At 40.6% G+C, this 25,521-nt stretch overlaps 1 protein-coding gene across 3 annotated transcripts in view; it reads left to right on the forward strand.

Annotated features, from left to right (window-relative positions):
• The first annotated feature begins 297 nt into the window (after window positions 1–297).
• The window catches only part of syt1a (synaptotagmin Ia), a 207,151-nt gene continuing 181,927 nt past the window's right edge, over window positions 298–25,521 (forward strand). The window contains exon 1 of one of the 3 annotated variants that reach the window (XM_019347152.2): window positions 298–628. The gene's annotated coding sequence lies outside the window, so the exon portion shown is untranslated. The remainder of the gene's footprint in view (window positions 629–25,521) is intronic. The other 2 variants (XM_013275640.3, XM_019347153.2) reach the window with 2 other exon arrangements.

Raw genomic sequence — 25,521 nt, forward strand, 5'->3', positions numbered from 1 at the left:
TTTTTTTTTCTTTCTTTCTTTTTTTTTAAGTGACCTTGGAGGTGACATATGCCCCGAATGGTGAAAAACACAGACAAGACATGTTAATATGTGTTGAAAGGGTCAGCTAAGGTTACGCAGCATTGCCCACCATACTCGACGTCTCCCCACTACCCAACCAATCACAGCCAAGGACTCAGTGATGCAGTGTCCCTCTTACTGGAGGGATTCCTAGGAACCGCCGTGTGATGATGCTGGCTTAAACAGCCCAGAATCTCTCCTGTCTTCTCACACCTCCTCCCACCCTCCGCTCTCTGCCCCCAGGCTTTTTCCTCCAAGCCGTGAATTAAGTGCATCTGCCTGTTGTGTTTGAACAGAAGACATTCTAGCGCCATCCACACTGCTCCCACAAGACTGGCTATGTAGACGGCAGACGGAGTCATCATCCAGCCCTCTTTCTCTCCTCTCATCTAGGCTCCACCTCTCACTTTCCCTCTCTCCCTCTTCCTCTCTTCCAGCATCACACTCACACAAACACACACACACAGCACACACACTTTTTCTTCAAGACCTCCTACTCCTACTACAGATGAGCGCCTCCTCGACAGGGCGAGCAGATTTGGAGCTGAAGGTGTGTTGCTGTTGCCAGGTAAGAGAGCACGTTTCTGCTTTGGGCTTCCTCAGAAGTTGCAAAGAATCGGGGCGTCTCTTGTTTGTTTTGTAGTGTCTTCTCATAGTGGGGTGGATGTGTGTGATGTATCTGTTTCTAGGTGACATAATCAGGAAGGGTGGGTGTTTTGAGGGTGTCACAGGGGAAGTACACTTCACTCCCAAGCCTTCTTATTAACACCGTTTTTGGCGCGTCTTTCGTTGCCATGTGCACTGAAAGGCTTTTTGTGCTTGCTCGGAAACTGCTGTAGGTGCAGGGTGGAGTGCAGCTAGTGATAGCAACATATAGAACACGTCTTTTGTTGCGAGGGGAGACCACAGCGTGGATGTGTGGGCAGATGGAGAGGAGAGGAAAGGAGGGGAGGGGAATGGAGACGGAAGACGAGCAGCTGCTTTCATCCCATGGAAGCTAATCCCTCCGTTTGTTCACCTCGCTCCATCAGATAAAATAGGCAGGCTGCAGCCCTGGTGCCCTATCATTAATTTTTTTTTACTTCACTATTCTCCATCTTTGAGTCATGATAGATTTATCTTGAGCAGAAATAAAGACAGACAGGGTATTGATTCAGAAATGAGCTGTAATGCCATTTGAATATGTAACAAGACAAGCGCTTCAGCTTGACTTTTCGAATACTTCGATTTGGTCCTGACTACACTTCCTGCTGATAATTTATCGTATAAACTTGTGGCAATAAATAGATGTTTAAAGTTGCAGTCTTTTTAGCTTAAGAGTCTATTTAGTGAGCAGATACAATTTGAAAATGTCATTCCAGTTCCTCGTGTTAGCCGATATTGTCCCTATCTGGTATCATTATTAGTGGGAACCCCCGTTGCTGTAAAGAAGGCTTATCACCTCCCACGGGTTTACTGATAGAGTGCCGATTGGCTACCGCACAGTGCACATGTAATGGACGGCTGCTGTCGCTCAGCAAACATGTCAACCATATACATGGTGATTGTAGCGCGCCTTCGCTGACAAGTCATTAAAAAAGAAGTGGCCTGTCACCTCTTGCCTGCTCCCAGATTACCTAATATCTCAGGAGGCATAATCAGCCAGAGGCATGGGAGAGGAAGAAAAGGGAGAGAGAGGAGGGGTTGCTCAGGTGTTGCTGTTTAGCTGCACTGGTTTGGGCATATACACTAGGTAGCTCCCGTGTGTCAAACTGTTACCAGGTGACGGGAAAAGCGCGAGTGAAACAGCACTCTTTGCTTTTCTCACCTAAATCTAAATGACCCCTGATCTAATTCCCCAAGGCAGAGCCTATGTTTACATACTCTCAGGGAGCTTCTGCAGATGCTCCATTTCATAATTACTAACTGAATCAGACAGGCTGAAGCCATGCACTAATGGATGCTGTGTGGACTGATAGCTCAGGGTAGCTTTTTTGCAAAACCTTGGCCTTTAAGAATCTGGAGCCAAAACTTTTTTGAAGCGCTGCCACATGAATTTAAGTCACAACCAGGGTCTAGTCATAAATTCTTCTCCTTTTGGCTTTAAATACTTTGTCTGTCTTCCAATCATGTTTACAGCAAGAAAGAGAGGGCAGGGGCGGATATTGACTCCGAATCTAATCAAGTGGCCAGTTATCTGTTGCCTGAGGCGTTGTCATGTTTTATCAGGCTTGTTAAGGGGCTATTAATGAGAAGTACAGACCCAAAGTCCCAAGCCTGATGTCCGAGCAGCTCTAACCTTTTGTCTTGGCCGAGTTATCTTGAGTGAACTTTTCAAAAGCCAGAAACTGTCAGGATGGAAGGGCATCTGCCAGCATTACTTTGCACGTGAAAAGTGGCTCTCACTTATAAGGTTATTAGAAGTTGTATGGAAAGGAAGTAGAGCCACGAGGACAGTACGGTGAAGCCATTTGTTTGTTTATGTTTGGAACAACACAAAATGGAAAATATAAATAGAATATCACTTAGGATTTGACCTTGTGTGGCCATTTGGTTTGGGTGCCTATGAACTGGGATGCGCACAGAACAGTAACAGTGTCACCACAGAGACTGAGTCATGCTGGTGGATGCCTCATAAGTAGTGTTCCCACTCTCCAAGGACATCCCTATAATCATCCTTTGATCACATTCATCACCATCACTGATACCAGATATCTTAGGAAAAAAAAGCCTGGTAATGTATTGCACTTTTTCCTGCAATAATTACGTTCTTTGGGGCTGATTATTGATTGACTATTCATCGCAATCTAGTCCCATCTCCTTTACAGTGCCCCTGCTACAAAACTGACAAAACAGTTGTCTATTGGTTCTTATTTAAGATGATGGATAATGCAGTTCAACAGTTCTTAGTATATTCAGCCTGAGAGAAATCAGTCTTCAAATTTTAACAAAGTTCAGCTGCATCATTTCTAAATCCTACGTCTGCCATCAAGCATAAAACCCAACAAACACACAGTTTTCTGCAGCATTTGTTCTCTTCTTGAAACTAAAGTGGAAAGCACCACCTGTTAGTATCACAGTGTGGCGTCGCTGTTCAGTATATATACGTTTTTCTCTGTTGCTTTGCAAATTAACCATGTTTTCAGTTCATGCATATTAATGGTAACTTCCTGCTTCAAATTTATGTAAGCCTGTTTCTTCGACAGATTGTCAGGCAGGTTGGTTGTTATTTGATTTTTGTGCTGTAGACAAGAGATAAGACTTTATAGTATAGAGCAGCGGTGAGCAATTAACTTGAGAAACTGGGACTGTTGTGGATGGCTGCACCAATAGGATTGTAAACATTGAGCAGAACTGAATTCAGCACACCTGCTAAGAGACTTCATTTGTGTCATCATGCATACGTTACTCGAGGGTTTTCCACTATATTGGACATGATGCAACCACTAATTGTGAGGGAAAATCATGTATTTCTTGAATGGTTGAGGAATGTTTCCTGGAGGTTTCTGAATTTGGTTGCAGAGAGGATGCTAGACCAAAACCTTCCTTCTTCCTTGTTTTGGTTGCTATAGCACATCGCCGCAGTCGTCTGTAGTTTGAATGGAAGGTGCCGACTTCTCTCAAAGTTAAAGTCAAAGATATGCCACAGCATTGCAACCAACATGTTTTTAAGTGCAACTTTTACTTTGAAGGCAACAGGTCTGTTTCCTACTTTTCAGTTTCACTAGCAATAGGAATTTGCAGACGAATCGGTATGTTCTTTTCAAACTATGGCGACTGCAACAATCTGCTAGTGACCAAAGCTATCATGAGGATGTTTTTGCCAACCAGTCAGTGAAAACACATTTTTTCTCTAGCGGCCTGTGGTTGCCAGGGGGTCACAGACCAGTCTCTAGACCTGTGTGACTGTGCAGTTGATCAACTTTACAGCGACTGCCATCAATCTGTTGTAACCACTATCCTGTGTGACTATGGAGTGGTTGCTCATTCATTTGATCCTGGTTTGTCAGATATCCCAAATGGCGTAGAAGTTAAATTCACCTGGTTAGCGGTCAAGTGCCCGCAAAACCACAATGTGTGAGCAGTGCAACATCACCCCCACAAGATGGACTGAGGCAGACTGAGACTGCTTTCGTCTCTTCAGCGACAAAGTGACTTTACAAGACGGTGTGTAGATTGAAGCATTGTGACCTTGCAACACTATACATAGGTATTTGCTGCTATTTCATCGCATTCTGCTGATAATTTTAGGTACCTGCTGGTGTAAAAGTCTGTTAAAAATGATAATTTATTGCACATTTAGCAGTTCATGTTAAAGCAATGCTTTTCAACGGTTTTCTTTTTTGCTGCATTTTTCAGCACCAATATTTCCCTGCAGGCGTTCAAGCCAAAACAAGTCTGATTTAAATCAAAGCAGTAAAGCAGTGTTTTAGTTTGAGTGAACCTGATGGAAACAAATCAGGAAGTCACATCTGCGTGTTAAATGCTTGAGTTCTCCTGTAAGTTCATCAACATCAGCTCCCTGAGTTTGACACTTTTACAAGATGTTTTTCGAATACAACCCTGAATTGTGTTGTGTGTACAGTAATGAGGGACTAAAGGTCGTTGTCATAGTTTCTCTTGCTTGCCTAACTGGTATCAGCATCGCTGTAAAGACCTGACACTAATAGGCTAATTAGCTTGGTCTTAAGTCCTCATTTGAAGCTCTGTGTTTGACAGAGTGTAGAGGACTCAGGACTGCTTGATCTCTGTGGACCCACCGAGATAAGACTCAGATTACAGGATCAATCCACACACGGTCTCACAAACACACACATACTCATACACATTTTATTGACAGAGCTAAACAGACTCATATGTATGCTTAAAAACACAATCCAGTTACAATCCGTAGCGTCAACACTGTGCTTAAAAAGCGCACAATACACAGACTGAACTACATGATGTTTCAAGCTGTACCATATGAGAATCTTTTGGTTCTTTTGAGTTGTGCCAATTTTAGCCATCACAATTTTAAGCCCTGCGTCATCATGACCATCAGCCACCAGCTCTAATTTATGTGTCTGCTGTCCATGTGAACCCTCACAGCTAGGTGCTTCCTAATTACTGGAACTTTATTGTACAATGACACACTTAAACAAGAATCACAAGAGATCTTCTTTTCTCTGTCATAAAGTAGATTTTTTATAACTTGTTGCTGATTTGATAGTGTGTGTCACATGGTGTAAAGCTGCTAAATTACCTACCATGAATGAATACTTTCCTCCCAAAAGAAAGCTAGTAAAGCTCTTCTCACTTGTGCGTAATCCATAGCAATGCCTCCAATCTTCCAGCTGTATTTGGCATTTAAATTTATAATAATCAGCTGCAACACAGTCAAGACAATTGGAACTGAATTGCAGTAAATCAGAAAGGATGAACACCACAGCCTGAATAGTGTCTAATGAAGCCAGTTTGAGAAAAAAAAAAAAAGGTCTGTTTTGGATATGGCTGCCTCGGTTTGCAGAGTGCGCTTAATTAAATACACTAAGTGAATGACTTCGGAGAAGCTGAAATGCACTAATGTCACAATGACTTCATTCAGTTTTGTTTCACCAAGGAAAACCTTGGGTAAATGCAATAAATTAAACTAATTTAAAAAAATTACAGGATCTCTGTCAGGTTTGTTTGTGTGTGACGAGGCTCACGGCGCCAGGGCCTTTGACTGTGATTTGGTTTGTTTCACTTTTCTGTTTTTATAACAGAGACTTTCGCATATATTCACAGTTGCCTTGCCCTGTGTGCTCCATGTCAGTCCTCCTGAGCCCCTGTACATAGTAGACGAAACATTTGACTTGCACATCCATCCACTTCAGAATCATCAGGATAAATGCCAGTCTCCAAAAAATAAAGTTCTCAGCCAGAATTCAAAAAAGGTGGAGCAAAGTTTCACAAAATAGCAAGGTGAACATTGGGAGAAACAATTGAAGATCTCATAAATGTTACAAAGAAGACAACTACTTGTACACATAAGAACAAGGGCAGTGAACTGGGTAAAGGGGGGATACACAGAGGCAACTAAAAGGATTTTAATATTATAGCTATTAATTAGAATTAAAGCACAACCAGGAGGCTCTTGAAAATTAGCTAATCAAAACATGGAATAAGCAAGAAGTCATCATGGCTAACAGAGCACCTGAAAAATAAGCAAGAATAAAGCTTCTATGGGCTGCTCTCTGATTCACAAGTGGTCACCACATTTGGCAGGTGTAACACATTTACACCAGATGTAACCTTTCCAGACATTTGTGTGTCCTTTTCATATTTTAAGGGAAAGTATTAACCACAACACAATGGCGTTACCTTCTGAAAATAAGCAAACACACCAAAATGCAAAGCGAGCTTAGACAGAAACCAAAACTTAGAAATCTACTTGAATCTAAAATTGTACAATGGAGCGTAAAAAGTCACTTCTATTGCTCAAGATGCTATTAGCCAAATCATTAGCTTGAGCTTGTGTGTTACTGACTTTTACCTCAATCATTAACAAAATTCATGACTTTATGTCAGTAAGTAATCCGATGGCGCACAGTGACGTCACTGCCCATAATGCCGGGACTGCTCATGTACATCCATCACAGCCAGTCGTGCCCTTGAATTAACAACCGTGCATTTATGAAGGCTGTATTTCATGGGTTTGTCATGACTGTCTGTTAGAAAGCTATTCATTGACAGACGTTATCTTTGGTGCACATGTGTGGCGATGGTGATGGAGGGGAGGGGCAAGAAGAAGAAGAATGATTTAGTGGTAGGACTTACCTCCAGTCTGAGCGCTGTAATTTTAAAATCCCCTTTAGGAGGAAATTGCTTTTGCCCTCCTACAACTTTTTAATATCCTGATTCATACTTAGCGCTGGTGAAACGCATCATCTTCCCCTAGCATTTCTCCTGCCACTGCCCGAAGGTGCTGTGTGGGAAAGTTATTAGAGATTAATACCATGTGGGTGTGTGGGACTGCTGAGGGACACGAGCCTTGCCCTGTGTGCTCTATGTCAGTCCTCCTGAGCCCCTGTACATAGTAGACGAAACATCCCCTGTGCCCGGTGAAAGCATATTTGAATTATTACTGAAGGGCACGCGGCATAAAAAGAGGCCCTGGAGCACATGTTGAATGTTTCATAAATGTAATAAGGCATTCTTTTAAAAACCAATCTGTCCTGTGCTTACCTGAAATGCACATTCACACCAAACCCTAAAGAAGGAAGTGCTACCCCACCTCAAGGTGTATGTCAGTAATAACCAAACCAGCTGCTATTCATTGTGTAACTTTTTGGCTCTCATTGTTGTTTGTTTTTTTTGGCATAAAATGATCAGATTAGAGGTGTTCCAGTTATCTCTTGGGATGATTTAGCCACTCTGTATCAAGAGTTACCCGTCAATGGGGAGACGAGCCTAGAATTCAAATCACCAGTGTCCATTCTTCAGTCCATCTTCCATTCATGAGTTTACAGCAGTAAAACAGCTGCTTTTTTGTCAGGGAGGGAAATTAAGTAACGTGAACAGAGTATTACAAAGGCAAATGCATCAATTTGAGCAAAATGACACATTTACAAATCAGGCATCAACACAAACCGAGTCTTGTCTAAGGCAGAAAAGGTTAATTGTGTTTTTACAGCTTGTACAAGCTCGCAATTCTCCAGCCTCTGTCGGTGTCCTCAGAATATGTCAGATAGACGAGGGGAAGCAGATCAAATTATATCCCAGTAAGTTGCCTCCTGCCTCTGCTACAGTTAACTCGCTGCTTCTGGGCGCCTTTGGAGGATGCATTAGTCATAAAGCAATACGACACCCAACAGTGTGTGTAAAACACAGTGGCGTGATGGGATAAAGCAAGCAAGCAAGCAATTAAAATCAGTGTCACCCCACACCGCCTTGCCTGTGACACAAATGACCTTGGTGGGTTTAAAATGTGTCACAATAATTTCAACATCTGTTGGGAAGTATGAGTAGTTGTCACTCATATTCAACTTATTACCTCTTCCATCGCTCTGTGAGCTGAGTGTATATTTGCACTCCAGAGCAGCCTGCTGGAGTGAGTCACATTGCTGTATTGTTTTGCTACCAATCAAGGTCATTGCATGCTCATTAAATTCACCGTGGATGGATTAAACCGAATAAATGCACAGGCACATAATCAGCATTACAGCCTTAATTTTGTCAAGTGACCCAGCTGTGAAGATGATTTCATTCTTCTCTCTAACACAGCAATGCAGTGGATGTCATTAGCTGTTGAACCGGTGACTCCCTGGTTCTCCGTTTGAGAGGGACCCCCCTCCTGCAGTGTGGATGTGCATGTGTGTGTGGATCAGACCTGCTGTGGAAAAGAAATTGCGAGGGAACACCAAGTGATAAGGAAAAGGCAGTCCTCCCTTTCACCCCACCTTTTCTCATCCCTGGGCCCGATGATTCTCCATTACTGTTAGTCGAATGGTATGTGTGCCCTCCGCTGCTGACTGCTGAGATTTGCCTCTGATGCAAACATCCTTGTTTGTCACCATGGCAACCGAGTCTCCTGCCTGCTGTAGATTGTCATGCCAGCCGCCTCCCCCGTGCTCTTCCTCTTCGATTAGCACCGTACTGTAGCTGACATGTGCGAGAGCCGTACATTGTTCTGGGATCTGTCTTATCTTCATAAGCTGCTCTCGTCTGCACCGCTGTCCCTGCTCCAGGGTGAAGTGGCCCCCTTTTTAGCAACTCTTCAAAAATCATATCGCATACAATTTAACCCTCAACTACAGGAATGTTTTTGCTGGAGTTTGCCACAAACAGGCACAGCTAGAGTCAGCTGGCAGAATAATAACACCACCAGCAAAAGACTAGTGCAAAAGATTGAGAGATATAACAGTAAATGGTTTCAATTTCAAACCCCCCTTGTTTACCCTACCAGCTACCAATCCCCTCATCCTTGAAAAATGGAGCAGTCTAGCATGCTTGGAGATCCCATGAAGGATGAGGCACTGCAGAGGCCTATAGGTCCGTTCTGTGCAGAGTTCACTGTCGGAGCCAAGTGTCTCGGGGCGAGACGAAGGCCTTTCTTCCAAACATGTCCACCCAGTCAGACGAAAAAACACTCATTAACACAGCACCATGGGGCCAGTCCGGCCCACTTGGGGATAATAACTAGGCATCTAGTTAAATCTGATATAATGTTGTTGTACTGGGTAGTCTGGGGTCTGTGATAGTAGCTGAAATGATTGTATTCTCTCTTAAACTGTTTGACTCCCGTACTTTGCTGCTTAAATGGAGGCATTTAAAAATAGGGATGGCTGATTGGGTTAATATATCAGCTATCAGTGATTGGCAGAGTCCATTGCTGGTTGTTTATTTTGCTAATTTAATGGGCTGCCCGCTTGAGAATTCATGAATATTTAACCAGCAAAGCATTCAATGTGTGCACTTTTGTTGTAGCATGTTATACATGTTGTTGTTCAGTGTGTTTTCATTGAGTTTGTAAGTTTGCTTACTTACAAATAAATGAACAGTCTAAAATTTTTAAGGTTCATTTTTGTGGAGAGAGACAAAATATCAACCAATAATCCAGAAAAAAAAACACATACATACAAGTTATAAATTGATTTGCATATCATTGAGAGAAATAAGGCTGTTTTTATGCTTACGGCGTCGCTTATATCCTGGGTGTCTGATGACAGTTTTTAATTTTCAAGCCAGTCACCCTTGGTATTGAGCTCCATCTAAGATCGTGCCTAATGCGATGCGAATGAAAATAAGAAAGGGGGCGAATTGAGCTCGCAGCACCCACAACGGCCCTCTGCACATGTACATGCATGTCTTATGTTTGCTAGTGAACATCTAAAGGATTCAAAGAAGGCTTAGGAGAAAGTTCTGTGGTCAGATGAAACCAAAATCAACCTTTGACAATTCGACCCAAGGTGTTTGGAGGAAGAGAAATGCTGAGTATGACCCAAAGAACACCGTCCCCACAGTCAAGCATGGAGGTGGACACATTATGCTTTGGGGCAGTTTTTCTGCTAAGGGTACAGGACAACGTCTGTGCACTGAGGGGCCTAGGAGTGGCTACAGAAGAATCACAGTTGCCTAGCTAAGTCTCCAGACCTCAGTCTTATAGAAAATCTGTGGAGGGAGCTGAAGCATCAAGTTGCCAAGCAGCAACTAAGAAACTTGAAGGATTTAGAGAGTTTAGATTTAGAGAGCCAAAATGGGGCTCCGGAGAATTGTGCAAACCTGGTGACCAACTACAAGAAACATTTAACTAATGGCTTAATGGCACTATTTCATGCCCCAAAAGTTGTTGTCCCACTGTTTTCCATCTCTCCTGGTGTCTGTCTGATTAATTGGTACTAAAAAGCAATGACAGTTCACAAACTTTTAAATTGACTGGAACCAGCCTAAAAACTGCTTTTGTCGTTGTTTACCCTAATTCCTTAGTCACATATGTTAACCTCACCTGTTTGTTCATGTAGAGGTTTAGAGCATAGATGTCCTAACAGCTACAGGTCTGTTGCTGTTAGAAACTAAATTAAAGTGAAGTCTTCAGTGATTGTATTCAATGAAAACAGCATCTGGGGAGCGGAGAGCATGGTGACAAGCCATTGTGAGATGCTACTTTGAAAGAAACCTACTCCATTATTCAGATCAGTGTTAAATGGGATCTTCACATTGAGTCCTCAGGGTAACTTCACCATATACTGTTAGGCTGATTATCCTTATTTACAGTTCCGTAGAGTACCTTGAGCAAAGACTATCATGATAATTAGTAACATTTTTTACCCTCTGTTTGATACGATGGACTTGAGGCCCAAGGAGCTACTTTGCTGCTGGTGATATTTCAGAGATTACATTTGCTGTTCCTTATCTCCTAAATTAACTCATTACCTTGACATCCTGCTTTCCCTCCCTAGGAACAGATTGGCCTTGAATTTATAATGAAACATGTCCTATCATGTCCCATATGCATAGTGAGAGATTCAGCACAAACCTTTACCTTTCAGTTATATTCTTGCCTCTGATTTTGACCCTGGAGCCAGATTAATAATGTTGAGGAGGGTGGTAAAAAAGGGATAGGGAAAACAGAAGGCTTCCCCTTTCTGTCTGTCTATGCCTCCACTCAAAATTATATCAAGCTGGCAGAAGGATTTTATTTTATTTTTTTTTAGCATTGCATTAAACCTTCAAAGCTGTCCTAAAAAACAGGCATACACCTGAAGCACAACGTTGAGTGTGTCAAGGTAAAATAGTGAATGTACTCTGTCTCTTGGACACTGTTGTTGCAAAAAGGTCCAAGTTGTAATGCTTTCAAACTCCACTGTGACCTTTCATCTGCTGTAGTATCTTAAAATGGCCAGGGAGACACAACGGCGCAAAACAGGGGACCATGGTTACTCTTGAAATTGGGTTCAATCAGATCAACTAGGCAAAACATTGCCGTGCTGTCAATCACATCCTTTCCTTGAAGCTTACGCTAATTGCATATGCAAATTGCCTGAGATTATGAGTTTGCACCCGCTGTAGGGTTTGGTGATTGCGAGTTGCGATAATGATGGATTTCCTCACATTCATTTCTTAAACGTTGTTAATGAAGAGGCAGCCACTTCCAAATGTGGATTATGCATGCATTGTGCATTGCAAAACAAACTGTGCAAGACTGCCACCATTAACAACAAGTATTCCAATTAGAAGCCCAATCAGTGGAGGTATTTTTCTCTAGGCGGATGTGGGATAGATCATGGACATGTGCCCCAGCTTAATATTTTCAGCCTAAATGTTGCTTAATTACAAAAATAGATCAGTGAAAATAAATAAAAAAAATAGATGTATTGAGGTTTTAAATCATATTGTTGAAAACACGCTAATTAATCGTTTGCTTTAAACAGCAAAAATGTCATTTGTTTCACCTTCATTGCGTTGAATCAGAGACAGTTAAGGATTTTTTTTCAGTGATGGTTCATGTGCAAAAACAGCTGACATGTGGCTCAGACTTGAGAGAATTGTGAGATGGCTTTAAGACTGACATGGTGTTGTCAGTTGATATGATGGTGAAAGAGGTGAGCATTCAAGTGATAAAGCTGAAAATAAGGCAAGAATATCCAGACTGAAAAACGTAAAGTCAAGTACGTACAACAGGCCTAGGGGATATTTCCTATAATTATGTTTAGATTTTTTTCTATATATTCAATATTGGACATCATCTTTAGAGAAGACTGAAAAAAAGGAAAACTTATGACCCAAAGCATACCGGCTCATCTGTCATGGGGTTCTTATGGGTTTGGCATGTCTACTGTTTTTGAGCGATTCGTGCATAACAGTGACTTTGTGCTAAACTCTATGCGCTTTTACAGTGTGGGCGACCTACAGCGTAATACTGTGTCTGAACACATCCTGTGTAGACACAGATGGAGTGCTGCAGCAACTGAGGCTCTGCAAACACGCTGCCCGCTCTGTGTGGACACGGTGTTATGGACTGGACTGTATACTTGATGCCAGTAGGAATGCAAAAGATTAAAGAGATGCCTGCTGTAACCCAAGAAAATCAAAAACACCATTAGAGCAAAGGCATCAGTTGCAGGGTAGTAGTAAGAATTTTGGCTGAAAAGAAAAAAATAGCGCAATGGTCTTTTAACAAGCTCAGCATGCTGACTTTCTTTGAGAAGATCTGATAACATACAAGAACTGAGTAGCAAAAAGACTGAACTGGAAAAGCAAAAGCTTGAAAATTAATCTGGAAAAACAATTTAGCTCATTTTCTATCTGTAGAAAGATCAAGTGTTTTTACTTGTAGTGCTGTTTTCAGCCATGCTGGTCAATACTGTGGACTATTTTTAAGACATACGTTACTACTTTTGGAATACTTGCACAAATTATTATTTTTTGAACCATTATGAGCTGTTTTAGTAATGTAATGGCTTCTCTGAAAAGGTGCTAAACCCACTTGGTGGCAGCAGGAAGGGCAAAATCAATGTCAGACTCAGAGCATCACTGACATCCTTGCCGAGCTCAGCGCTGCAGCACCTCTGGACCTGTTCACAGATTATGAGAAGCTTCAATCAATAACTCCGGAGCCCATCCTCCTCCTCTGCCTGACCAACCCTTCTAAGAGCCCCTGCGGGGCTTGAGCACCAGACAAGAACGGGCATATTTTCTTGCACAGGCAGTGTGCCTGTTGTTTCCATGCGTGCTTGCTTTCAATCAATAGAAAACTTAGTTTCATGGAACCATAAACACTACTGCCTGGGTAAGCTGGAGCTGCTAAGGCCATTGTGATCAACCGACTGTTTGCTATTCAGATTTGGGAGTAACAAGTGCAATGAGGCGTCACAGCCACTAGATACTGCTGTAACCTGAAATCTGGCCGTCCCTCTGGAGAATCAGACATGATGTTGAGTGACCACCGAGCGCCAAGTCAGTGTTGCATAACAGTCTCACAACAATGCTTTCATCTGTTCATCTGTAAATGCCCAAGAACCAGACAAACAAGCAAGTGAGAAAATTTCGAAACCTGCTCATGAACCCTGACCTCCCTCACTGTCTTATTATTGAAAGTTTAAGCATTGATTAACTATCTCACAAGTAAAACCTGCACTGCAGTTGGTGCATTCATTTCTAAAGACCTCATAATATCTCTTAATTGGACTCAGTTCCACACTGGTGCACTTGGATTTCAATTTCGCTAACACAAATTGTGTTCTAATTTAAAAGAAGCAAAATCAAGATACTGCACTTTGATTAGCAAATCACTCCTGGCTAGTCAAGCAGTTAAAAATTAATTGGAAATGCCACCGATCACATTTGAGGAAGCTTAAAATCCAAGAATTGCATCCTGTCAAGCTGGCTGTTAAGTTACTGATTGGCTTAATTGCCTGCACACCATCGTGTCCTCTCAGCAGTGCACTGCGATCAAAGCTGTTTGCTGTACTCCCAGAAAAATATGTCCCTCTTTAGATATCCTCTTTTTTCCATCCTCCTTACTGGAAATCAGCAGCTTCTGATGGACCCCATCTCCTAAGTGTGCCAGTAAATAATGCTGTCCCACTGTGTTGTCTCATTGTCTCTCTTTGTGTACGGTAAACAGTCTGTGACTCACGACTCCATCTCAAGCTTTAGGGTCACTACACACTGACTGCCTCACTGTTTACCCTCTGTTCACCTCCTATCTTCCTATCGTCTCTGTGTTACCTCTTACTCTGCCCATCAGTCTCTCTCTCTGTGTGTGTAATCCTTTCTCTAGAGGCGTACACAAAGAGGTTTGTTGGATCATCTTCCCCCAAAGCACGCGTTTATTCATTTAACATCATTTTAAAATTCTTCCACAGAGGCTGAACTGTTCTCTGCACTGACCTGCTTTAATCAACAATCATTTCACGTTCATTTAATAGTTTGCGAGCTTGATGCCGTGCCTAACGAGCACCGAAGACTTTCTTTAATGACGGAAACAAAAGAATTTGGATCAACTCTGGTTCTGCCTGATTACGCATGAGATTTGAATCCCGATAATGCTTTTCCAACGCTTGTTTCAAATCCTTCACACTTCTCTTGTGATGGTATTTTTAAAAAAAAAAAAAAGGATTTGTTGCTGTTCAGAGGCTTAAAGGGGCAGCGGTTCTCGTAATCTGATACAGCCAGTAAACTAGTCTTTTAAATGTTCAGTCGATACATAGCTAAACACGCTTGGTCTTTGGTGCTGTGCCAGTATGTGGATCAAAATGGCTGCTTGACTGTTGATAAAAATATCTGGATGCTTAGGGCATCTGTGTGTAGTTGTTTGTTGTTCTGTTTTAGCCTTTTAGGAAACACGCCGGTTTCTCACCTACGAGGCTGACCTCCGCAAGTCCAGAAATTGTATCTGTCACTAAGAGGAAGTGCGTGTCACAAGTATGTGGTTTGCTGCTCGTTAATGACATGGTGGGATGATGCTAATGGCGATATAGAGCCATGCTTCAAATTTACATGATTCACCTCCCACCCACCCCCCAGCATTCATTTATCATCTGTGAGTGAATCAGGAAGGTGATGATTAAAATGCTTCCATATAATTCAACACATGCATACAGATTGGGCACAAATGAAAGAAAAAACTGAAATATAATGTATACAGACACATGTTTCTGAACCTGAGGGGTCACTTGGTGCCTGACAACGTCTGTAACCATGACATAACAAAAAGAACAGTTACACGGTCATTAATATATTTGCACATATATAGACAAAATGTTACACTTGCCTTTTCAGTTATCACAGTTATCAAATGTATGACTTCATATCCTTTTTTGTTGCTTTATTGCTTTTTCTTAACAAAATTTATATATAAAAAAAACAAAACAAACAAACCATTTTTCAGTTTTACAAACACGCTATTCCTCCTCGAATATTCATCAGACTGTAGTGACTGATTAATTTGTTCTGGATATGATTGCTTGCAAGCCCTCTTGACTTCTTATTGGATTTTAATTCTCACTAGTTTGTCCAATACATCCAACCAATGACAACAAAACTATCTCTCTTTACTTCACACATTACAACAACTTGTGAACTGTGTTGACTCATGAGTTTGATCATATTCAGTGATTCAGATAGTTTTATTTGCTGTACATTGATTGGCAAAAACACCAAATTAAAGTTAGACCCTGAAACACACTGGATGAAAGTAAAATCTAATTTTAAGTAGTTTTAGAAATCTCTAAAGAAACCACTTGCTACAGTCTCTCACACCCTTTGCCTTGAGTCTCCAGATTGTGCTCAGGTGCATCCTGTCTGCTTTGATTATCAACGAGATGTATCTAGAGCTTGATTGGAGGCCACCTGTGGCAAATTGAATTGGTTAGACATAGTAAAGAAAGGTGCACATCTGTGCAAGCAATGAAGTGAAATTGCAGGCCTTCACATTAAAACTGTGCAAAGCTTTGTATTGGAGCATGGCTGAAAAATAACCTTACACTTCAAGTTCTTCCATTAGGACATTTGGAGTCATTTTGAATTGAAAGAAGTGTGGAGCTTTCTTCTGTGACTGCAGTGATTGTCTGAGTTGTTGTTACAGTAACAAAATTTTCTACAGAAATAGACTTTTCCAGAAGAATGACCACTTCAGAAGCACTCAGCACACTTTTATGATAGTGACTGGATGGAAGCCACACTTGTGTAAGGGGCAAATGTCGAGTTCTACACCACGGACGTTATATGAGTAGAAGACATGGGAAACAAAAGAATTATGAATAGAAATCTGAGAGAATTATGAATTCTAATCGGGTATCTGCACAAAGCTGAAAAAGTCATGTAAGAAGGCAATGTCCACCTCGGCCACAGCCTGATTACTGTACAGGAGTATCTGCTGTCATATCACCAGACTTTGCTTTTTCCTCAGGATTAATCAGATGCCTGAATTCACACTGAATGACCAGATTAACTCTTGTATCTTGTACTTTTGATTTTTGTGTTAAAAAGGTCTCAGCTTGCTTAGAGTATGCCAAAAAACCTTAAAGACTCTTATCTGTAGAGTGGACCTAAAACTGGGGCTGTCAGGTCATCTTCAGCACAGCGATGACCTAATCTATAGCGCAATTACCTGGATGCCTTCAGGATAAGTGTCTGATTGTCCTCAGGTGGACCATCCAAACACCCAAACTGAAATCCACTGAACATCGGGGGGAAAATTAGATGCTTCCAAGAACTTTTTTCAATAAACCTGTGCTTAAACTCATTCTTTAACATTACCTTTAAAGAATTGTACCTTTTATGTTTAGGTGGCTGTGTCACATTTCTGCCCTTAGGCAAACAAGACACTTTCCTACTCATCTAGTGTACATTGCTGTGTTATAAATATCTGATTCTCCTGGCAGAAGCAGCCAGATTCAGTACCACATCCTACAGGACAGCTCCCACCCTCAGCTGAAGTAGCAGTTAAGCCTTTTCCTTGTCTCAGCAGCCAACTTCACAGAAACTTTCCTGTTAACTTGTGTAACGAGTTGAGTGCGTAGGTGCGGTAAGTCCCAGACCTTTCCGTCCCCGGGGTAGCTCCTTCTGTCCCACCATCAGTCAGGGAGTCAGTGTGTCAGATGTTTTATTCAACACAGCTGTGTGTATTTTTGGCACCTGGCTGCTTCATCAGAAAGGAGGTGGGAGGGGACGGCGACTGTGTTGCGGGTCTCCAGAATGGGGTCATGATTGCTTCATGTTTCCAAACCTGCTGGACCACCGCAGGCTAACATCAAACAGCCAGAACACCTGTTTCCAGACAGCGTTCCTCGTTCAGGCTCTGCTCAGATGAAAGGACCAGAAAGTTTTAGACCAGGGGGAAATTGAACCAAGATCAAAGACATGGCGTTGTTTAAATGGCGGAACAGAATGATTTGAAATTGATGAGTGTTTTGGGGTCTGTGTATGTAATGCAAAGTTTATTCAAAAGTAACACAGCTTGGTCTGTGAGATGAGGGACATCGTGAGACATAACTGAAATTGAAATAATAAAATACGATGCAATGCCTGCAGTGTGTGGGGAAACAAAAGGACTAAGAATAATACTGCTACTAAGGTTGATATTCCAAAGCTGCCATCAACACGGCTCATTTTTTGCTAGTTTTGTTAGCCTTTTTCATCTTTATGGCAGAGGTGAGGCAGACGTGCCATATATTTCATAATTAATTAGGGCTAAAGCAATATTGAATAATATGCAGATTATTTCCTCAGTTAATTGATTTTACTGTCTATCAAATATCATCATGAGCATTGTTTCTTTCTATACCGAAACCCAGCACATTGATGACCGCTATATTACTGAAGTATAGAAGAAAATTAAATTATTGTTGCTAATCAAATAATGGAATATCAGCTCATCATTACTGACAGAGCAGAATCAACCTGATGCAGCCTCATCACCCAGAGCTGGTATGACTTGCTCGCTAATGATAAGTAGCTTTGAACAGGCTACAAATAAGTCCCAACTCTGTAATAATTATCTCTGTATCATTTATGTTGAATTGTAGTTCTTATTGACTTTGAGTTTGAGACCTCTAGAACCATTTCTCCTCATAGCAGCAGCAGAGGAATAAAGAAGGACAAGTGGATGATTGATGCTGCAGGGTGTTGCACATTGTAAAATGAAAAATGATTCATTCATTCATACATATGCATAAGGTAAGGTTATTTAAAAATTCAGCTAACTTTATTACAGACCAACCCACAACCCAAACTTTTCACAGATACACAAAAATCTTACAAAAATGGACACCAGAGTACCTGAAACTAGGATTTTTTTTCCTCCATATTCTTAAAAAAAAATTCAGTAAAGCAGATTTTTAATTTCATTAGTTTCTGTAGCAAACTGTTATCAATGGCATTAAACCAGAAAGCCTCAATCCTGTGATTTAAAACTGTTGATTTTTCTGGAGAAATTGAGTAATAATCCTTTAGAAGTTAATAAAAATCTGTCTACGCTAGAGGAACATGAGGGCATGCTTTTTGACAAATGTCATGCACAGCTTGTGTGTGTTGCCTTCTATCTTTTACTTGCTTCATTTATTCACTTTTTAAGCCTTTGTTTAATATTTTTGATATCCACATGAAGAACTAGCCTCTAAAACAAGCCTTAGACCTAAAGCAACCTCAGCAGTATAAATCCTTACTACAAAATCTGACTAATATACCAGCTGTTGCTGTGCGTATTCTACAGCTGGCATTTTTAGAATATAGTCATATTTTGTTAAAAATATTTTTATAATGGTCTTCTAATTCTTTGAAGAGGTGGCAAATATAAAGATCAATTCCCCTTCATAGAGGATGTGTCTCAAAGGCCCCGTAGCTTAATGCTGAATTCTAAGGGCTCAGAAATGTCAAAATTTCCATGTTGTCACACACAGACGGACAGACACTGGCAAAATTTCATGGCATGTGTTTGAAGTGTATCCCCCCAGAGAAAGACAACCCTGTCACTATCTGTTCACTGCCTTTTTCACTTATTGAAGATCTCAGCAAAGTGAAGGAAGCCGATGAAGCAAAAACAATAAACATATTGGACCGTTCCACCACAAGTAGATATCTCCAGCTTTCGTTCATGAATGAATGTCAAAAAGTCTCCTAAATTTTGCAGGACTAGCATCTAGATGGTAGTCTGTGGATATGAGGCCCCCCATGTTTGTCACGAATTAGCAGGTTGTGCTCACAGAGGGGATTTAGGCAGCCAGCATATGTAGATTAATGTGACTTGATCTAACCACAAAGGATGAATTACACCTTTCAATGAAATGACACTGCTGTTTGAAAATTAATTAAATTTCCAACACAGAATACAGTGTAGAGACCAAAAAAAGCGCTGCTTAGTTAAAAAGCTCTTTGTTCCATTAAAGTAATTGTATTTCTATAACAGGCCTGCAGATAAAAGTTTGAAAATCCAAGAGATGGTCCTGACAAAAGATCAAAAGCTTCCGCTGCAGTGATGAGTTCTTTTGGAGGGCGTCGGAGGATTTGAAAATTGAGCAAAGACAACACACCATGAAATGCCATCGCATCAGGCAAGCACTCTGCTATGGCCAAAACATAAAGTGTCCCGTCTTCCTTTAATTCGCCATAAAATGATTTTCCTCCCCCCCTTTATTGAGTCTACTCATGGGTTAGCAGCCATGGTTCCGCAAATATTCATTAGGCATAAATACAAAATCAGAGTGACTCACTGGCATCAGCCACCTTTTGCCCTATCAATTTGAATGCGTGGCATATTCGTAATTCATTCAGTTGCAGTAATGGGCTCTCGCCACTCTTGTAGTGGCAACCTTCAATAAAGGCAACTGCAATAATGGACTGGACCCTTTTATCCTCAGCATGCGCTACACTTACATCAATAGTAATGATTTCTTTTTCATCAAAATGTAAAAGTAGTGTTGCGCCTTGTTCTCTTAACATTTTTGTATTTTGGAATTCTTGCCTCTAACATATTTCTCAGTATTATCAAGGCTTTGTGTTACATGCATCCAGACAGTCAGGTTGTACAGTTCACCTGGTACGTAAGAGAACAAGAGCAGTCTAAGGATGAATTGAGTTCATGGATCCAAGGTATATGGATCCAGATTAGTTTGTAGAAACTAGTAGCATCTGACAGAACAGCAGGGGTTTAGCAAACTTTGGCTTAGCAAATGTTACTTAAGGGCATTTCTGAATTCTGACTGAATTCCATAATAAAAACATTTTTATAGATATCAACTAACTTAAAACCAACTCATTCTCATTGACAGGACATGAAACACTGTCATTTAGTCAAAACTGCTAAAAACAGTAAGACAGCCCTCCAGTCCCTAATGGACACTTGGTAAAGGACTTCTTAACATCACATTTAACCTAACTGGGTAGGCATCATTTGTCAACATGCAGGGTTAATATTGTCAAGCAAAAGGCAAGTGAAAACATAGAACCTAAAGTCTTGATGCATTCTCCAGCCCATTGTGCCTTCAGTGGGCTGGTTTCAGTCATTATGCAAATGTGCTGTTTATAAGATTGGGGAAACCTGCAGTCAGCTGAGACTGAAGAAGTCACTTGGATGACTGACAAAATGTTTCTCCCACTGAAAACGCTACGTCCAGATGAACAGAATCAGCTATTGGAGATAGAAACTAAAGGTTCAAAGCACAGTTTTCAAACAGGACTCCTATGGCGGTCATCTGGCTTGACAGACTTCTGACTTACTCTGTGAACTCTCCTGTCTACCAACGTGGCGTTCAAAGCTCCTGAAAACAGGACCAGTAATGCTAGGTGTACAATATTGCCATGGTGAGTGCATCAAAGGACACCACAGGACAGTTTTTGAAAAATTAGAAGATATTGGCCCCGTGTGAAAGAGTGGTAGTATTTAACACCTTTAGATGGGGTTGGATTTCTCAAACATCTTTGCCATAATTAATAGTTTAATCGGTTAGTTGATAAACAGGAACATAACCATCAGCAGGGGGTTTGATCTTGGTTGCAATCAGCAGTAAGAAGAATCACCTCAAGCTGAAGTAAATTTAGACAAAGTGATACCCTAATAAAATAATAACCCACTAGTACATGAACGGTGAAAGCAGCGACAGGCCCAGTTTCCAGACCTTTCTGGAGAAAACACGTTTGGTTTTTCATACATAGTTCATACATAGATTAAAATACCTCTAAATAACTTGTGATAAATTAAAAGATAATAACTGAAAAATAATAGTAACAATTGCTTGTTGTACATAGTGTAACATATTGGGTTGTCGGCTAGTTAGTAACAGAAAGAAAAGACAATATGGAAAACAGTATTGCTAACAAAGAGCTGGGACTTACAATGCACATTAATAACTTCAAATAAAATAAATTTTTCCAAGAATACGTTTTATTTTTTATACTTTGAAATTTTACTAGTGATGCAGAGCTTTGAAAAGGTCTTGAATTTCTTGGGTTAATTTGTGGGGACTGGTTAGCACCAACTGATCTTTCAAACTCATTGACTTTCAAGTTCTTTTCTTGGATGGTCAAAAACATATAAAGAAATCATAAAACAGATTGAGGCATTCGTCATTACATCTGGACATCCACATACTGACTTATAATCAACCTTTATTCGCCCTTGTAGTTATCACAAATGCTTTAGATCTCCTGATGTAAACTTCATTTCAAAGTTGAAGTTATTATAGGCTTTAGTGCTTTTTTAATCCTTCGGGGACTCTCCAGGGAAGGTGGAGGGATTGTGCGCAAAGATGTATAGCAGGTATTAGAAAAAGACAAATTTGGCAGATTGTTGACAGACTCACTGAAGTGGGACAGCAGCTCACGAGGGAGTGAGTGATTTTTATCGTGTCTCTGTGCAGTTCCTCCTCATTTAGAGACAGCAGCTCTGTGAAAATGGGCCTAACGATGGCGTTCAGTTGAAAATAGTGAAAACACAAGGAATGGGAATTGCTATTATTTAATTTATTATAAATTGTATTACATGTGGCAGTCAAGAACTGCAAATCCAACATCTTTTGACATTAAAATACTATATGGATATCAATATCTTAATGGGGCCAATAACTTTTTAGAGATAAACTTGATTTGTTGGCCTGTCACCACCATTAGGCCTCACTTGTCAGAGAAATGGAGGTGCTGCCAAAAGGGACAAAGGGAAGGAATGGAAGATGGAGTGTTTATGAACAGCCAGTGATAAATTACATGGTGGAGGGTTTGATTAGCTTTTTATCTGCTCACGGGACTCTCGGGGATGAACAGAGACTGATGGGCTGCAGAGAGCTGACGTGCGGTTGTTTATTTGGATGGTGCATACTTGGCTGGAGTGTGGTGTGCCACAGAAAGATGAGCAGCAAAGGCTACTCTCTCAACATGAATTTAACAGCATTCTCCTCTCCCTGGTAGGCTCACTTGTCCCTTGAATCAGAAGTTATTTTAAGGTAGCTGCTCGGCACAAAATGCTATCACAGCAGGTACATTTTGCTTTGGTGAAATGAAATTTCTCCCTTTTGAATATCGTCTTTGAGTGGAAAGTTGAGTCTGGAGCCAGTTTGTTGACCTGGAGTGAGTGTGCGAGATTCTTGGGAGTTTAGAGTCATGATGTGATAATAATCCCAAAATAAATACAATAAGATATCATTAATCTCCTACACTCAGTCCTCTCATGTTCATGAAGGGAAGCACTCAACCCATGCTGCACATGTTCTAAAGCGTTCAAGGTCACCTTAAAGGAAGTGAAAAAAACGAGCCGCTCATATGTAAAGAGATGGCGACTTCAAGCAGGTTAGAGCATACGTTGCTGGAAACAGAAGCATATTGTGGGGAGAAGATCTAATGCTTATTTACACTGTGCCAGAAATAGCTGAAAGGTAATCACACATGAATAACAAGCTAAGGAAGAGAATTGTTGCAAAGAAGTCCCTGTGGATTTAAAACTTAATAATGGATAATTCCTGTGTTATCCTCACAGAAGGCCTTAACTCTCTAGAATCTTAGACACAGCATGACTTGGCCAAAGCACATAACTTACTACTTGAAAACAGTGGTCTTTTAAAAGGTGATAAAAAAAAAACATGAAAAATAATCATTTCCATCCATCCATCATCCATCCTTAGACTTTAACTCCGATTGTTCTTCATATCCAAAGATCTTTTTGTAACCATGGTGCCCGAATTAGGAACAATGCATATTTAAAGCACTTCCACATTAGCTTCCAGGTCTTAAAAGTGAAGGAGTATATTTCCAGGGTTTCCAACATTGTGGCTGTGCTTTTAATACCTCCAAACAAAGGTGCACTTGCTGCGTTCTGACTGACATTTGAAAAAATACTTTTACTTTTAAAGAAACTTCAACATAAACATGACTTTGTTAACTTACCGGAAAAATCCTCTTGAAACAGTTTTAGTGGATTTTCAGCTTAAAAGACTTTTTTTGTAAACGAAGATTCACTAAAATGCCAATTCAGTCAAAAACACGTCTAAGCCCCCTAAGTATTGTTTTATACATGGTAATTATGTTCACAATCTCAGAGTTTTCGTAAGATTTGTCATGTTTTGCAAACTTACATCTCTCAACATCTAACAAAAGTGAAGCTTAACTTTAGTTTTGTCTGTTCAGTGTATTTACAATCACACAGTGAACTGTGCAGTAAAGGGGTTTGCTTGCTTTTGCTGTAGGTGGTAACCAACTATTTGTGTGTTTTGCTCCTTGTTTGTGTTACTCTAAAGAGCTGAAATCACAAAGGACAGCGAAACAGTGTGGTTTTGGAAATGTATCAATATGGCAGAACAACACTCCACCCTGTGTGTGTGCAGTCTGTCAGCATCCATTTCCTTCACTTAGAGCTAATACCCTGTATTGAGCAACAAGCAGGCGTGCTCGCAAACAGAAGCCAGGGCTAAATAACCATGCCTAATATAGCTTAGTATTTCTAGAATGGGAACCAGTGCATCCAGAGTGTCTGAAACTGTTGGGTTAATCGGCCTTGATGAAAGTCAATGTGCAGACCTCATCTCCTCTCATCAATATATGGGATGGGAAACCAAAGGGCTTATATGCTGCTAAAATGGATATGGATTGATACTATTTACAAAGCTTGAAGCCCAGACACATATGCGAAGGGAGCATTAACCTCGTATTATTCTAATAAAAACAGACATTTAAAGCAAGTAAATGGCAGACTGAAAGAGATCAGGATATTTGCAAGACATGAATCTGTTAATGTGCGTCTGTTTTAAAAAAACGGGGGCCATAATTGTAATTTCAAGAACCTCTCCAGCCAAACAGGCAATGTTTTTTGAACAGCGATCATTGCTGGGAGCTTTTAAACTGCATTCAAGTGTTTACTCCAACTAAACTGGCAGCTACATTACTATCCACTCCATTGTCTGTGGCCTTTAAGCAAAGCTTAACATTTAGTGAAACAGTGACAGACTCGCATCAATATGGGTTCATCCCACCAATCATTTATGGGTTTTTTTCTTCTATTGTGGCTTTTACTCATCCTGATAACACCTGTAGTTTCATCACAGATTAGGTTCTGGTGCTGAAAGTCACCTATCAGCCTGTCTAATGGATGTGCAAAGCAGTAATGCTGCCAACTCAAAAGTCTGCTATTGAACTGGATAAAACATCAGATTTGGACTTATCTGCCTCATTAAACTTTACAACCAGAGCATGTATGTTTGTACGAGTCAGTGCACACTGACCACATACAGTTAGAGTATTTGCTAGCCTACCAACAGGGCCACAGAAACCGTCCTGAAACTCTTTATAGCAGTACCTGATGCTTCCTTGTATTTCTGAGGTATGCAAATAATTGTTTAGATGTGTGTCTGCTAGTTTTAAAATACCTAATAGTTCGTAATGTACTCTTCATAACTTTGCTATATAATGGATTGCTTTTTGGCTTCCAGCCTCCTTATGACAAGATGCCTTCACTGTTCAAAGGCTTTCATTATGTTGAAAGCTTCACAAAATTCAGAAATTTTTGCTTTATTATTGGTGTAAAATTCTATTAAAAAGCTTCAGCGCAGACTTCCCTACCTAGCTAATTTGTCTAAATGTATTCCCAATTCTACTCAGACAGTCCTTGGACAAGAAAACTATGCAGTCTCTTAACTCAGGCTTTTAGCAGAAAAGATGAAAACATAATTCTTCCAGTGTTCAAGCCTGTTTGAGTGTTTCAAAAACCTTAATGAGCACCAAAGAAAGTCATGCTTTCATCTTTGTAACCCTCTTTGAGTTTGTGGCGGTAGTTTTTACAGCAGAATACTAGAAAATATGTGAGGTTTTAGACTTTAATAGAAGGTAAACACTTAAAATGCTGCAATTTCTAAGTGGTGGGATTAGATATTTAACACAACCCATTTTCATATCTAACTGGCAAAAGCTGCAGTCGTGGTTTGTTTATTGTGTTATAACTAGACCCCTTGACACATAATATAATATTCACCAGACGGCATACCGCTGACAAACTCATGGATATCCAGACTATTAATAATTGAAAAGGGCACAGGTGTCAAT

This window comes from Oreochromis niloticus, linkage group LG17 (genome assembly GCF_001858045.2).
Source record: "Oreochromis niloticus isolate F11D_XX linkage group LG17, O_niloticus_UMD_NMBU, whole genome shotgun sequence".
In the NCBI taxonomy this organism is placed as follows: Eukaryota; Metazoa; Chordata; class Actinopteri; order Cichliformes; family Cichlidae; genus Oreochromis; species Oreochromis niloticus.